This window comes from Dendronephthya gigantea, unplaced genomic scaffold (genome assembly GCF_004324835.1).
Source record: "Dendronephthya gigantea isolate DGI-Jeju-01 unplaced genomic scaffold, DenGig_1.0 000007F, whole genome shotgun sequence".
NCBI classification, from domain to species: domain Eukaryota; kingdom Metazoa; phylum Cnidaria; class Anthozoa; order Malacalcyonacea; family Nephtheidae; genus Dendronephthya; species Dendronephthya gigantea.
In genome coordinates this window covers 1,221,858-1,239,036 of record NW_021163017.1, presented here as the reverse complement: position 1 = coordinate 1,239,036, position 17,179 = coordinate 1,221,858, and the positions used below count along the sequence as shown (strand labels likewise).

At 35.8% G+C, this 17,179-nt stretch overlaps 1 long non-coding RNA gene across 3 annotated transcripts in view; it reads right to left on the bottom strand.

The window, feature by feature from the left end:
- LOC114517006 overlaps positions 1-17,179 on the bottom strand; it is a 46,602-nt gene that overhangs the window by 10,262 nt on the left and 19,161 nt on the right. For all 3 annotated transcript variants that reach the window (XR_003686346.1, XR_003686345.1, XR_003686344.1), the window contains one exon: positions 5,744-6,027. This is a non-coding gene — a long non-coding RNA (uncharacterized LOC114517006). The remainder of the gene's footprint in view (positions 1-5,743; positions 6,028-17,179) is intronic.

Genomic DNA, 17,179 nt, shown 5'->3' with positions numbered 1-17,179 from the left:
TCGCTACTGGATGCATTCTATCGTTTTAAGCTGTTCTCTCGAGAGTTCGTTGGCGAAAGTATTTATAGGAGGAACCTAGCTTTAGGCCCTAACTTTCTTTCTGTTTGTTTCTTTGAACTTTATTCGAAGATCATCGTTTACCAGAACGTGCATAAGCCAAGGGCAATCAAAAAAAATATGAAACGAAACCATTGACGCATAATATAAGCAAATAAACTAGGTCTGTCTGTCTTCAATCTGAAAATGTCGAAACTTTTAGCGAGAAAAACATACACAATAGATGTTCTGATGTTGATTGTTGCTTGCATAAACACACCCTTTGTTTATCATAATAATAATAATAACAACAAACTTTATTTCCAGAGACTCGTAACAATCCTTTCTGGTAAATTCTGGTAAGCCCTTGCATAGGGGTAATGGTAATTTAAGTTCCTTCGACTTCCGTCTTTATTTTTTACACCGTTGTTTGTTTACAATATCTAACATGATTGAAAAACATCGTGTTTGCTAACGTGTTTTATGTGGTCAATTGAAATAGAAATGACCTTGCTCAGCTTAGCGATGTAAAGTATGCTTCCGAGGGCTTCAGCTAAGAACGATATTATCTTTCATTCGACTGATCGCAAGAATTCATGTACTTAACACGAGCATTTATGCTTCGCCCGTTTAAGCGAATGTAGTATGTTTTTCAGCCATTCTGTAGAAACTATTATCCTTCTCAATGTAACTTTCTCATAAAAGTATACGTATTCTCATGGGAATGAACAACTAAATTCGCTGTGGTGGGTCATTTGCTATGAATCCAACCAAGTACGCTACACTCAAGCACATTTCGCACAATTCTTAGTAAAAAATATAAAATGTGCAAACGGAAATGTCAAAACATATTGCTCAAAAGTTTCGACAAGTAACATGCTTTTAATGAGGCGTGGGTAATCTGCACTTTTTATAGAATGACCTAAAAATAGTTCAGATTAAAAAAATTGCATGGCGCTCGATCATTTGTTGAAAATTTACACCGAAAAAAGTTGTCTGATTTACACAAAGCTATATACAGGCTAGTGTACTCGATTGACCTTACGATTATGAAAATATTTTTACGTCATTTCGGCATTAAAGATACATTTAGTCCTTTGAAATGTGAAATAAAAAAATAAAAGACAAGAACGTCTATAGCACAGGTATAGAATTGCCAGCTTGTCATTTTCGATTTTATACAGAGGGGGTTTGGCTTTCGAATGTAGCCGTTTTAAAAGCGGGCAGTTTCCTCTATATTGATATCTTAAACAATATTTGAAGTAACAAGTTCTTCACTGACTAGCCTGTGACTCGGGAATGATCTTTTTAACAATGTATTGATAAGCTAGATTTGATCATGTTTTGAAAGTATTTTTGATTTTTTAACTGGTTATAAAAAGCTCATTTGAGACAACTGATAACAGTGTATGAATATATATGTAGTTGTAGTATATCTTCAGCAACATTAAAAGTCATTATCAAGCAAAAATCAAACTGGTTTCTTTTATGATAACTCTGTAGTTTAATTTTCCAAAGTTCTTTATCACTTGCATGCATTTGCTCAATGCTTGCTGTTGGGTTAATTTCTTTTTAAAGCATGCAGTGAGCGAATTAGATTGAAGTAAAATAAGTCATGCACATCTTAACAAAAATTGTAAATATTTTAATGTCAGCCCCCTAGAGGTATGTAATCTTTTGAAAACATCCGAGCATCTTAACAAAATATAAACTGACGAGGGTGGCTCAATGATTCCGACCTTCTCTTTATCAAAAATACACAATCATCTTCTTGTCAGGGCGACAGGTTGTTGCATGCCTTTGTCACGTCATGTTTTGATCTTTGTCTTTGATATCTGGGTTTAAGTCACGTATCGCTCGGAGAAATGTCATATGACTTGATATTTCACAATTTGCGTACAAATAAGTACAGCTAAGGAGGTTTATTTCCATATAAATCATTCGCGTTTAACTTATGCTTATATATATACTTGGGCTTAACTACAGGGGATTCCTATGCCCACTGTAATGTTATGATTCAAATATACATAAATTTAAACTTTAAATATATCTTTACGGCGTTACGAAATTGCTTGTATCGAATGAGCATGCTTATACAAGGTATAGTTAATATCACTTTATATATAGATACGTTGCAAAATAACCCGAGGGCATCACGGCAGCGTCTATAAATATATACCTTCATCAAACGCGGTATAAAGAATCCGAAAAATAAACAAAAGTTTCTCGATGATTCGACTTGAGTGCTTTGGTATAAGGAAATATGAAGAAATATATGGAAGGGTGTACATGTTTATTATATCCTTATTCTAATTCTCCTGACGAAGGCCCTTATACAGGTGGAAACGTCGAGAATTTCTTGCCGTCTATTTTAGACAAATGTAATTATCAATAACAATTTTGTCGCACGTGATCAGTTTTCCGGGAAATTCCGAGGGAAATTCGAGTGCAAAATGGTAGAATGTCAACAACAACTTTGCAGGTGAGACACAAAATGTCACAATAATCATTTGCGTATTATTTTTTTTACAATAAATCGCTACTGTTAAAATGTCTTAAAATTGACAAAGAAACCTTTTCTTTCAAAGAGTGAAACAAACTAATTTTAAAAGGCACGTTCCTCTATTATTGATATTTTTAGCTTTTTGATGACATAAAATGGCAGTCAGAGACTCCAGGCTAATTACGTTGCACAAATTCGCGTCATAAAATCGAAAACCTACGTCAGAAGAGTTCGTGTGATACCATTTTACTGACAAAGTCCGTTTGGTTTAAACGTTTTGTAATGGGAAATGTTTTTGTCTATTTTAGGCAGTCGTTTTACCACATGTAATGCGAAGTTGTTACAAGCTGCTATTTCTTACACAGTTTCGCCGTATATTGCTTGAAGGCTTGTTGTCAAGGCAACTGACCCGTATTGTATTTCTTTGTTATAATGCAAGTTGCGATAAACATGAATCATCTGGCTGTATTGTTTTATACAAGAAACCCTCAATTCTGATTGGATACTGGGCTACTTTAATACATTCCGACTATGAACATTTTTCATATATTGTTTCATATGTTTGTATCCACAAATGACAACTAACACGTAAATTTATTGTCTAAATGGGAGCAGATATTCTTATGCACGGAAATTTCGAAATTATTCTGTATATGAAATTTTGCGTCTAGACTTTTACTCAAAAACGCAGATAATTTGATCTTCCAAGAAGACTATTGGGCCTCCACGGTTAGGGTAGGGGGGGTTATACCCCGCCGGAGTTTCTCCCCTTCTTCGTAGTCCTCACATATCATCGACGGTCGGCGATATCTGTTGTCGGCGGTCATTGAGGAATTAAGTGCTTTGTTATTTTGAATGACCAACAACAGAAAAACAGATCGCCGACCTTGGTAGACTTTATGCAAACGTTTTAGCGAATATATACGTATAAGTGCTTGGCTCTTCTGTAAAAGCAGAGTTCAAGCGAGTTTAAGCTTACTATATATAGTCTTTCGACATGCATCAAACTGTTGAAACTGATCATAGTTTATCTTTGAAATGTAAAGGCCATTGAATATTTTTGCAGATAAAGGTTCCTGGCACTTCTCTGCTACAGAGAATCTCACCTCGCTTAATTGCCTGCGTGACAAAGTTCATTTTCCAAATGAAAAAACTTCTTCTATTAATTGCGATATTTCGTAGGGGTTGGTATTTAAGCTGAGCATGCATGTTTTTAGCTGAAGAAACAAACAGCAGCTGGCAATTTAAAAAAATATAAATTACATAATATGAAACACAATTTGAAGATTATGTTATGATGGTTTTGAAATAAATCAAAATATCGCAAACTCACTCTCGTCTTGTTATTTCAAACCATATTTTTTGGTTTGAAGATGTTAAACTTGGGATTATATTTTGAGTACGATGTTTATGTTATGTTTGTCAAACTGAATATAATATATATGCAAGTGCCGCCAGAAATTATGCCCACGGTAATATTAATGTGCAGCAGAGTACAGTATTTTGATTGACATCATATATTTGGATTTCTGTTGGTAAAGTCGATAGAGTTTGGCGAAAGTATACTAAAGTTAGACTTCATGAAGAAAAAATATGCGAACACAGTGCAAATTCGTTAGCCTGTGTAACTCATTTAATCATTGAAATCCTCGTAGGAGCTCAATCCTGGAGCTTAATTTTCCGATATTATATCAATTATTGAAGTTCTTAAAAAAACCTGTAGTTATTCAGAAATTCAACTCGAAATTATAATTTGATGCTGGAGAAAAATACTGAACTCGCGTGGATGCGTAAACACAATTGAAATGGATTTAACAGGCGTGCCCAGGTATTACAAAACCATTGGTTTCATCCACCATATGATTAATTACAAAATTCTATTCAAATAACTCGATAATAATGGTGTTCACGCGCGTATGCATTGTTCGCTAAAGACTAAAGTATACTCGAGCATTCAAAGCACTGAAAGGTCTCGTTTTTTATACACTCTGCTGTAAAGCAACTTTGAATAACATAAAGAGAGTTCAAAAGACGATAAACTGTATATATACACCTTATTCGATATGCTCGCGGCTTAGATAAAGGGATGCTTTATATATGTACTCAACATGTACTAGTTCCTATTCATATTTCCGCGATCGTTTATGCTTGATCATTGAACAGCAAGTAACAGAAAAATCTGATGTTGGATTTTCATAATGAGGTAAGATGATTTCAATTCATACTAATTTGTACTCCGTGTAAAATTATTTGTTATCTTACACAAGAAGCCAAGCTAGTATACTATGTCTATAGCACGTATAGCGCTATATATATATACACTCCTTATTGTACTGCAGTCGAAAAGCGAAACATTCGGCCGAGTTTTAACGTTTTGCGGCATTTGTTTATAGTTTCTATATCGTTGTCTAAACATCGTTCGTCATTAACGTTAGGGTCTCAGTAACTGCATGCATGGGCATACATTTAGGGCACTATCGTGCCTGGAGTTGTGGGAATTCAACAGCACAAAGTTTACGGTCAAACTAGCATTGGGAATTCATGCAAGCTTATGGTCGTTTATGAAGGCTATGCGACGGTTACGACCTTTAATGCTTGCAATTTTTCTCTTTTATCAATACGCTTAGTCACAAAGTTTATGCATCAGAAATCAAATACGATTATATGGCAGTCAGAATATAGCACATATAGGATCTATTCAAGGCTACAAGGTTAGCAAAGGCTGTATATATTTTCAATTTGGTTGTGAAGACATCTGTAATACCACGTCAATATATGTATGTCTTTTTAATCCGTCAGAACGGATTTGCAATCGCCATACAAAAGGAGTCCGAGAAATATGGATTTTAGCAATTGAAATCGATATTTCGATGTCAGGCTGTGTATTATACATACACATACATGTAATTCAATAAATGTTTCTTGAAAATTTATCTCCCGTGTCAGTTGCGCGGTAATAGCTTATAGAAATATCACTCTATATGTACGCCTTGTTTCCAGCAAGCGTTTAACAAACATGCAGAAGCATTTCTCGGAATATTTGAATTGTTTTGGACGATTTTCGGGCACAAAAATATACGTCCAGTTCCGGGAAGGTAGACTAAACTAAACACTAAACACAATTTCAGCCGTACATAGCTTGTATTGTCTCTCGCAAATGGTTAGTTTTACCTCACTATGGGTAAAAAGTACAGGAAACCTTACCTTAAAACTGCTGGCCTTTTTCCTGGGAGGTCGAATCGAATACAGAACTGATTACCAGCGTGTACGGTGGGTTTTTGTAACAATATCTTCCAAGCCCTGATTCAACCGTCTTTGTTTATGAGAACGGCGGAGAATTGAGGTTTTAAAAATAATATCCGGTGTCGAAGCGATGACGCACGAAGATAAATGGCGTGTATTTACTGTACAGTAAGTGTCGTTACTGGAATGGATCTCGCTGTTCGATATCCTGCATGCTAGTCGTCGTAAAGTTCAATGCAGCAGGTCTGCAAGACAAGAAGAAACAGTTTTGGAACTTCTCGCACATGCTGGTTGGATGTTAAGCTGTTGTTATCGGGCTCGTACAGGGTGTGTTATCATAGTCGTGGCATAAACAACTGTAGTTAGGCGTGGTCTAAAGGTAACCTGATTCGTCAAAGTAAAATATATGTGAGGAAAATATAACCTATAACTTCTATATATCTGGCGTATATTTTCTCCCATTCTTATTTAGACAAGTGACGTTTATCACAAATACGTGAACAGGTTATATTCATGTATTTGAACTGAAATAACATCGGTAACTCTGAATGCATGCGTGCATTCATGTACAATTCAAATAGAATGCAGATTAAGGCAACTTTGACAATGATTGCTACCGGTTTCTACCCTTGTCTGTCACCTAAATCACATTCAACAACGTGTTCGTATTTTAATAAAGCAACCGAAGTACAAACGGTGCAAAAAACAAGACGAATCGTTAACAAATGATATGGGAAGACATGCATAGCTCAAAAATGCGACCAGCTTTTCAAACAACACAAAAGTAAAACACATTTTGTTTTCGACGTGGCTTTTTGTTAATTATAAGTTCGCCTTCTAACACTTTTATTATCAGTGACTTGCATATTCGTTGACCAGTGTATGTATAGAGTGTTAAAGTAATTTAGTCACCGATGTATCAATCGTACTAAATATATTGACCATATTTGTACGTGAACAATTATTGCTAATGCACCTATAGACCCGCCATGTGTGTCGCGCAATTAAAATGAAATTCATAGCTAGCAGCAAGCACAGATTTCTCCGCATATTTCTAGAGCATCATATGAATTACAGTTGAACTGAGGGAATGAGTTCTTCTGCGAGAATGAAGAACGTTGAAGGATATTCGTTTGCTATATACGCGTAATTCTTCATTAACATTAATTTATGAGAAATTTTTCATGAAACTATAATTAACTATATATACAATCAATTAGAGCCAAGGTTGAACCTTTAAACTTCCACACATTGAGTGTGCAAAACATGATGGTTATCTATAGTTACTTTTAGAACGATTAAGGTGTGAAATTTGCTTCGTATGTCCCTTGCATGCATGGAGTTACCACGTTTACTTTCGTGCAGTATATTGACTAAGATGTCGCCAGAAATAGATTTGTTAGGCAGCAAACTTCCAGAGAAATGTGGAAATTTTGTTTATCAATATCCCAGGAAATACTAAACGAGTATTCTCAAAATTTAAGTTAGGTCTTGGAGATTCAAAAATGCTCTCGTTTATCGTTTTTTCTCCATAACAAATTAAACGTCTGAACTTTCTTTGTTCCTCCCAGTATATATACAATCATTCTACTACCATTTTCGCATCGCCGTATCGGACAATATTCACTGCATTCGATTTCATTAATAATAATGTTTACGTCCATTCTTGATACCCAAGTCGTTATTGAGTGCTTTCAACGAATCAGGTGATCAATCTTAAGCCTAAACATGTCAATTTGTTGTTAGAGAAGCATCGCGAACAATGAGTTGGTTGTGTTTGTTGTTTGCCTGTAGTTACCGTGAGGAAATCAGCGATGTTTCCTTGTGGTTTCACGTAAAGAATAACAGATACTCAGAAGGCATTCTTGTAACAGAGTTTTGTTTGGCATAGCATACAACTGCAAGCCTAGTGGTATTAGCTTCATGCATGCAGTTATTAACTATACACGGTTTCCATCTTATATAAAAAGGTAAACTCGAACACATGAATGGTTTCAAAAAAGTGATCTAATAAGCGCGTCGTAAAAATTCAAGAAACTGAACAGCATTAGAAATTGAAGATACTAGCCTGAAAAAAAACGCCTTTCCTGAGATTTGGGTTTGTAAACAAAGAACAAAATTCCCTACCATTTATTATGAATCAGTTCCTTATCAGCGAAATACATAGTTCAGAAATTCGTTTCAATCGTTTGTGGTGCAAATACATGCAGCTATTGCTCAAATTGTTATATGTTTTCTTGATTTTTATGTCAGTGTTATCTGTTTTCGACAAAGGGCCATTGAAGGTTTTTTGAAAAATTTGATGATAAATTAATGCATCGCCATTTGCCGAGTGATAGAAATACCGCACACATGTGACAATAAAAGGCGATGTAGAAGTCAAATAAACAATATGAGCTGTACCTCGTACAGTAGCTAACTTAACGAGCTTGCCAAGCTTTCATGTTATCAAGTATATTGTCACGTATAGAACTGCCCAAATTAACCACATTGAAAATATGGAAACATGCAAGAATTCTTGCCATATTTACCATAACGTGCTAAACGACATGGGGATGACATGCATCAAACACCAGTGATATTACGAGGCAGACATCTTACGTATATAAAACTCATAATGGCTTTACTTTGCGTAATCAGCATGCACAAAATCCCCTCCAGCGATCCACTTATCGGAATTGCAATTATGTATTCACCTAAATGACACTCTCTATATAAAACGTAACGCAATCACCCTTCTTTCTGATAACCAACTATTTGTGGAATTCCTCTTTTCGCATTCATCTATTAAATTGGAACTCAAAATTGCAGCGCCATATGCATACACAACAACGATTCAGTATGTAAAATGATAATGGAAAAAAAAGTCCGCTTGATATTAATTATAGTTATACACTTTGGTGACGAAATAAGTTTAAACGACATGTTTGATGAAAGTCACCATATGCTTTTTTCTTCGGCTATCTTACATGCTGACGGTCCATTTTCTATAAGACTTGATATGCTGAAATGGTGCATGAGATTGCTGTTGCTTGCAAATTTCAGAACTTGCATGATTTTGATTTTAAATTTTCTGTCTTTGCATTCTTATATTTCCAGTGCCTTCCTGCACGAGCGAATCTTATTGGATAGGCATTGATTCGGACAAACAATATATTATTTTTCGCTCCGATAATATATCACTTGCACAATTTCCCTTATCATCTTTTTGTAATCAGTACGAGCCAATGTCGCCGACTATGAATCATGCTCAAATGCACGGCTCATGGCTGATGGTGTTCCTTGCATATAAGTGGCGAGATAAGCCGATGAAAGGAATTTCCTTTTGTTTTTTCCCGTTTAATTGTTACCTTATCTCATGCACCGAGTAAAGATTATGTCGCATGCTTTACTGTAATTATCTGTTGATTTCTTTCCCTGACCTTTTCGTCTTCTCTACGTCGCTTGTTAGTTGGTCGACGAAAACAAGACGAGATATAAGTTTTTCATAAAAATATTATCCTAAATACCCTAAGGACAAATGTCCCATTGGGACACCGCAATGAAGTGATATTTGTGTCTGTTTGCTTATCCCCAAAGGCGACTCTTACACGAAAATCTAACAAATTAATGTATTAATGTAATTGTGTAGTTATGTTTGAAGTGAATGTCTATATATTTGCAATCAAGGGTAAAACATCATCGCTGAGAGTATATACAATTGACGATTGTGTAAAATTGAAATTTTAAATTGTCGCCTGTCTGAATCATTTGTGGGATTGCACAGCGGATGACCTGTCTGTTAGAATCGATAAGTAAAACGATGCGAAGATTTCGGTGATAATATTCAATACCTTGTTTTTGCGATATCTGGTTTTTACAGCATTTGAGTAGCCCTATGTTTATCATTTACACCCCCGGGCATTTTTAACTGATTAAAACTACAGGGTATTTACTTCGGTGGGCGCGTGCTTGCTTGCTTGATTTTCACTATCACTGTGTTGAAATTAAAACAGATTTTTCACTAATAAATCGTGGAACTGCGCATGCTGTAATATATATCAGTGTTTACTCTTGATTTATAGCCTGCCATATGCAATGCAACTTGCTCGAAGACTAATTTTTACCTATAATACTAGGTCGAAACTACAATAATATATATTGTGCTACGGTATGTAGGTTATGTTACGTCGGAATTAAAAGTTATCAAACGTGTTCTAAATAAAACTTTAGCCTAGCAAATTCCCTAAAAAATGCCCTGATAACCCTATCTCTGTTATCACCGCTGCCATACAACTCAGTGGAGAAGAGAATCAGCTTTTCCATAAATCAAGAAAACAAAACCTGTGCCTATATTTAGAATAAAACAGACGCGCATTGTTTATATAGCTTGTGGTATGCAAGGTTCCACAAGATGACAACACCCTACGTGGCGTTATCTCTGCATAGCACACAGTGCTTCGAATGGCATCTCTTTTCACGTATAAATAACCTTTATATGAAAGAACACGACTTCATTTCGTAGAATTGCTGAACAAAATGTTTATGTATATATTCGAAGTTATGGGGGCAATTGAACTTTGTTAGCACACAGTTTCTGATAATATTCCCAAGCAATTCTGCAAGGAAATTTTTGAAACTTGAAAGGAATGTCTTGACAACAAACTGTGTATCAAGCATTAAGTTATACTTGCAGAAAAAATCAATGATCTTTGAGATGAAAATTTTTTATATTTTTCTGGAAACCGTTTTTAGGGATCAAAAGATTATAAACATAACGATATAATTTACATTTAAACTGTCAGTTTGTATCAGTATATTCTTTGGTACTAAAAAGTGCTTAATGATATAGAGATATGTCGAGCTAAACAAACAAACATGTGTCGATTATACAGCTCTGGAAGAGCCGCCTTAGCATATTTGAGGGTCGCAACGTGCGCATTATTATCGAAAGCCATGTAGGTTGCATAAAAAAAGAGAAACGAATTTTTGTCGTGAGAAAATCTTGCATGCAGATCTTCCTGCGTATCAAATTTTTAGGAGATTTGCGGGCGCGCAAAGCATGAAGAGTATTTGGAGCCAGGCGCTGAACCTTTGCATGAAATGCGCAAGACGAAAGACGAAGTTTAGGCTTCAGATTGCGCTGTTTTTTATACAAAGAAGCGCCAGGATGGAATTTTTTTGTTAATTTTAATATCTTTGTAACTTAACATTGAATTTGTGCATATGTACAAACCGTCGGTTACATGGGGCAGTTTGTACAAAGTGCACTTGATGTATTTAGGTTGCACTTGATGTATTTAAGTTATTTCTGCGGTCTTAACAAGCTAAATCTTAGTTGCCGGATGAAAGCCCTTGCACTCCATGGATATTTCTGGAAATCTGAAGTGTCCGCGAGGCCACAGTGTCTGCGTGAGAAATATGAACATGCTGAATATGTTGAGTGTGTAATCTTCCAGACTTGGTGAAATTTTCCCATGCAGTAATGTCGGTTCTTTTTATTTTGTCTTTATTTTATTGTATTTAACTTTGCCAATGAACATGCTGTACATTTAAATAAATACATAATTAGACAAAACATGGAAACATACACACATACGGATATACAGAAGTGGCTAGGCCCTTTATAATGATAAACACACAAACTGAAGACCAGTTTAAACGGATGCAACACATCAAACCAAATGACATAACTTCTTTTTTTTTATTTATTCGTTAGATGATGTTATTATGAGTGTATTTAAGAAGTTCAAATTTTGAAATGGTGGGTGCGGTTAAAACCAGCTGGGAAATGTCTTTTCATGCAATTACCCGTGACTTCAACCTAACAGTGTGAGAACTTTTGTTCAACTTTGCTGTTCGGAATCAAGTCGTTGAGTTAAAGAATCCATTTAGCACAGATTCCTCGATGCTGAGACAGTATATATAAAACAGCGAGCACTTGTGGGTTCTAGAAACTGAGCATGTAAAGCGCGTCGGTCTTAAGCATAGCGAGACAAATTCGCTAAAACCGTTTACTTTCAAGTAATCCTGCATTCAAACACTCCTTTTTTTAAGAGAAATGTTTATAATGCGATTACAAGAATTTCGCAACTGTCGATGTTTGCCGCCAACGCGTTAAACATGGATCTCTTTTGAATTTTATTCAGCCTAATGGTGAAGATATCTTAACAAACTTTAATGCAAGCTGAGAGGAAATCGACCCAGTTCATAGAGTTATTATAAGGTGTTCCTTTGAAGATTTATTCAGGCATCTTAACAAGAATGGGAGTTATTTTATGATAGTTCACGTTGTGCGTGTGAGCTGTGAAGAGATTCACAAACCGCCGGTGTTCGCATTAACACGATATTTTCGCTCAATTTTATTCGCTCTATAATATTCCCTTCAACGAAGTCACCACATAGTTTGCCAGTCACCACATAGCTTGCTCAGAGATTTATTTAAAGGCAGTTTTGAGACAGCATTCAGCATCATAGAAACATTCAATTCATCTACCATGCACTCACAGCTTAACTTCATTCGATAATAGTTAAAGCAACCTCATTAATTGATTACAGTAAAATTCTCTGCTGTACAATGATTGCCAATGCCAATTTTCAGTTAATCTCATTTAAATCTTGAATTAAATCCAATTTTAGTACAAATTTAGCTGGCTCGGTTTATAAGCGCGCTGTAATATACATGCAGTCTACCCTCTAAGGCTGTATTGTTTTCGTTTGACCTTGATTGGGACAAACCAACTCTTGCTGGCCGTTTCTACTCGACTTTGAACGCACATGAATGAACGAGAACGCGATGTTACAGAGGCCTTTCAATGTCTCACAAATAGTGTACAATAACGTGCTCTACTAGGGTTAAAAACGTGATCTTCCCAGGCCAAACTCGTATGTGAAATATGTCTGCACAGAATAACGCCCATCCAACACATGTTGCCCTGTGCACACGAAAAGGCATTTACGCTAAACGTGAAAACACAGATCCCGTACGCGCTGGAATAAATCGTAGAAATTAAGAAAAATAAATCACTTTTCTGGAATTGTATAATCCAGAAATGTCGAGATCCGACGCCACAAAAATATCTGCGTTCGTATAACAACTGTAGCACTGTGATTTATAAACGCTGTGCTCTGCGAAACATATCGTACCGCGTAAGAAAAGCAAGTTTGGAACTTACCCAACGGGTGGAATGCAAAAACTGTTTTTACCAAGAAGACGTCAATTGCGGACACCCAGTGGTGTAATGGAATGGTCTTCCGACGAACAAATCAGTTTTGTATCGTTAATGGCTCGATCACATGCAATGTAAATTCTATGTAACACCGCCAGCCTGTCAGTCATTAGGAATATTCGTCTATTCCCGGATGTACGCAGCCGAGTGGGACTGGGAACGAATAAACTACGGAGGCGTTTATTCGCGAGCCATGTTATATGTTTTAAATATACCTGAAGTTTTAAATACTTTACGTTTGCCTCCCGACCGCTATTGTTTATAAGCAAGCTGGAGTTCACAATATCTTGGAAATGTCTTCAGAGGAGAGTGCTTATAAACTGAAATTTATTAAATTTTTGTTGAATAGTTTAAGGAATATTTTATTCTCGTTGAACTTTTTCGACCGGTGTGCTTATGTCGAAGAGACGTCCAACAAAATGGATGATCATTTGTGGTGTCGAAATGTTGATCGAGGTTTTCTCGGCCGCTAAGATTCCAATCGCTCTGTGAACGTCTACAATTCATTGAACGTAAATTATTGCTTCTCGGCTCTATATATCTACGAAAATATTTTGAATATTCGAGCCTCGAATTTTTTGCACTCGACTCTCGCCATCTGCCAGTTCTCGATATCCAACGAGTTATTTTTATTAATACCAATACTGTTTCAAGATACATATACATATATTTCGAATAAACCATATACAAAAAGGAAAGAAACCTTCACCACTGCCTCTTTGGAAAACGAAAAATTGTTTTGTCAAAAATTGAACATTCATATTTTTTTAGTGCTACTTATTTTTATCGAGCTCTTCCGCTTGCCATAACTCATAATTGAATTGTTTTCCTGCATCGCTGGGAGGTGAAAATATATTATTTCGTCTTGAGGCCGGCCTTAATTCCTGTCTTCAGGGCGATAAGTAACACGATTGGATCCTAAAAAAGAGCCATTGAGAGAGGAATCTCAAGCAATCCTTTGTTGTCTGCTTTCTTCATAAGCGGAACCGGCATCTGTCCGGCTTAAATTGAGCAAGAGATAACCTTGAGTTTGCCTACTCGTATTTGTGATGGGAAAATCAAGCTTGATTAAGCCTGATTACACCATGCAGGGTCCATTATCTTGCAGACGCCAGTGTAAATATGCGACTGTCATGAATGACAGTTTTAATTTCCAATCCTTAAATATGATGTTGAGTTGATAAAAGCGAAGAGAATTTCTGGTCAATGCCCACACGTTATGCTTAAATTTAGAATTTTTGGCAATTAAAACTAAGCCGGCCGGTTAAGATTAATTCATTCACATTCTTTTACATCAGATACGTTGTTGAGTTTACTTTTTGAGGAGGCCTCTTTGGATGACAAAGATATCGATGACAAAATTCATCGAATTATTAAATAGATGAGAGAAACGAACTATAGATGTTCATAGCACGAATCGTTTTTTACCAACGAACAGTTGATATTTGCAATAGTAATTGGTTGGAAACTTTATTGAGAAGAGAGGTCATTCAAAAATTCTCAAGAATGGTTCATCGGAATCTCGACCATTTTCATTAAGATTTAAGAGTACGATCTTCAAGCAAATGCGAAAGCTAACTTTTTTCGATCTTAAAATAGTTTAGTTGCGATGCCCTTCCTGCACATTTTTGTTGAGTGATAACACTGCTTGGCCTAAAAAGTATTTAAGCTGATTTAATTAAGATAGTCCTTGGAAAAACTTAAACCTTGAACTTTGGGTGCGCAAGGGCAGATGGGTCGACATCCATGTTAGCCTTTCAAATCAGAAAATTTCTTTTGAAGCAAGATTCTTTAGCGAATTTTCCTATCAAGTGGTGTGGAAAGAAAAATTTCAAAATTTCAGAATTAAAATAAAAAAGGATCCATCAACCCTTGCGACCTAAGAATTTGAGTTTCAGTCACTTCACTTCATTGTTTCGAAGGTTCCGACAACTTAAATTGAATAAGTAAAATAATAATACTAACTTTAATCGAATAAGTAAATAATAATAATAACTTTAATTGAATTACGTGTGCATTAATTGGCAAATATTCGTAAAAGCAATAGTTAGAAAATTGGTTAAGAAATTATTGGAGTTAGTTATTAAATTATTTAACTTCGCTGTTTTGTGTTGTCATTCAAGTTTCAAGACCTTCCATGCGTCCACTAAGAAAGTTTTTGAGATAAAAAATGAAGGATTTGTTTTGGTCGTTGGTAAAAAATATTTTAAAACTTTAAGAAATTTATTATATGTTATTACATCCACATTTACTTCAAGATCGTTCGCTGATCTCGTTCACTGTCAAGCGAATTCATAGCCATTTGCGACTACGTGGTAATTGCAACATGTATATGTTCGATGCTTCGATCTCTGAAGTTTGCGGTTTCATGCGCGGAAATACGTGGTGTTACTACACAACAATGCAAGTTGCCAAATTCAAATTAATCTGGAGCTTTAACCTCCAGGGAAGGACTGGTACACATGACATTTTGATTTACGATCCTCGTTTGTGGACATTTTGGAAAAACGATGACTGAAAATATAATTTATAATCAATTTGACAAATTGCAGCAAAGCGCAAACAATTCAAAAAGAACTACAGGCAAAAACACGAAAACACGAAAACACGAAATATATATTACTTGTGTCATTTTTGAACGGATCCATTTTTGAAAAAATTCCTGACAAAAAAATATTCCTCTTATTTTGGGTGCGAACGGCTATCATTTAGGAAAGATGCGCTGATGCATGCAAGTGAGAAATATTAATTGGATTAACACATTTTATAACATATGTTCGCTTATTTCTTCTCTATGAACTATATTCGCCTGTCTGGGAATTGTCCAAGCCTCGCAATGTAAAATGAAGTCTAAGGAAATATCATGTTTTCAAATCGTTCTGACGCGTTGCCCTGTTACAAAAAGTGCGATAGAAATATAATAATAAGTATAACATCACACATAGGAATATAGAGAAGGACTGATGCACTTATATTAGCATTTGCAAGATCTGTCATGTTTCCTGTGAAAATCGACATCAATGAAAAACGTTTTTTTTAATTGACTGAATTTTCAGACATATACTCAAGCTCGTCTTTCTTGCTATTTTTAGTGTCGCATCATTCTTGCGCAACTTAGAAATGGCGAGTTTGCTGAGGGCGAAAAATGTTTTGCACATTGAGTCGTTAATGCATTTCAAGATGATTTCACACCCAATTAATTGAAAGTGTATAATTATGTGGAAAGATTTTAGATTCACAGTAACGAGTGTGATTCCGAAAACAGGACATGTCGATGCTTGTCTCAAATTGATGAAAATTTGATAGTCCTTTTTAATTCACGATGCTCGATTTGAGAACCACCTTATCGAGTTACGCTCGTGTTATTTTGGACAATGATACCCGTTTTGGGTAAATCAGTCTTGCTGCACAAAAGGCTTGTTTTTGCCTTCAGGTATCATGGGTTGTGTAAATGCTTGGCGTTTTGGAGTTTTAATGCTCGTTTTGACTTATTGAATTTTTTGAGTAAAAACTTCTCGTTCAATTAAGCAGTTCTTCAGTGGGCCAGATCGGAAGCATGTAACAAGTCATTTAGATGACATCTGAGAATGCAGACTTAGCTTGACATTGCTGTTTATCCGGTACAGACTTCAATATGACCTCTCAGTTACAAGATGATGGTCATGACTCGAGTGTTTGCAGATCTCTATCCTTCTCATGAACCTTTTTTTGGGGAAACTGCACATGTCTTCAGGTGAAATGCCGACCCTTAAACTTGCCCAATTAAGATCAGATTGCTTAGGAGGGTCACCAATATTCCATTCTGGCTTCCTAACATTGATGAGTGTGGACTGATGGAAATCGAGATCATTTGTGGTAACTTTCTTCATGAATATAAACTAGATTAATGGGGCTTTGATAGTTCATGTCAAGTTGAAGGGCTCCGCCCAGCTCTATCTAATTATTCTTCCAGATTGCACAAGCAATGTCACATGCAATGTTAATGTTTTATCATTGTGAGTGATTTATTAATAAGCCAAGAAGTATACGGTTTCATTTGCAGATTGCCAGATTATGTAGTCTTTCTGCCATCATTCAGTCTTATGCGAAACTTTTATAAAGGTGACGACATTCACTTTGACTTTCCTTTTATTTTTAACCTTATATTGATTTCGTTTTGCTGTTGAACCGGTGATGAGTAACCTATCTT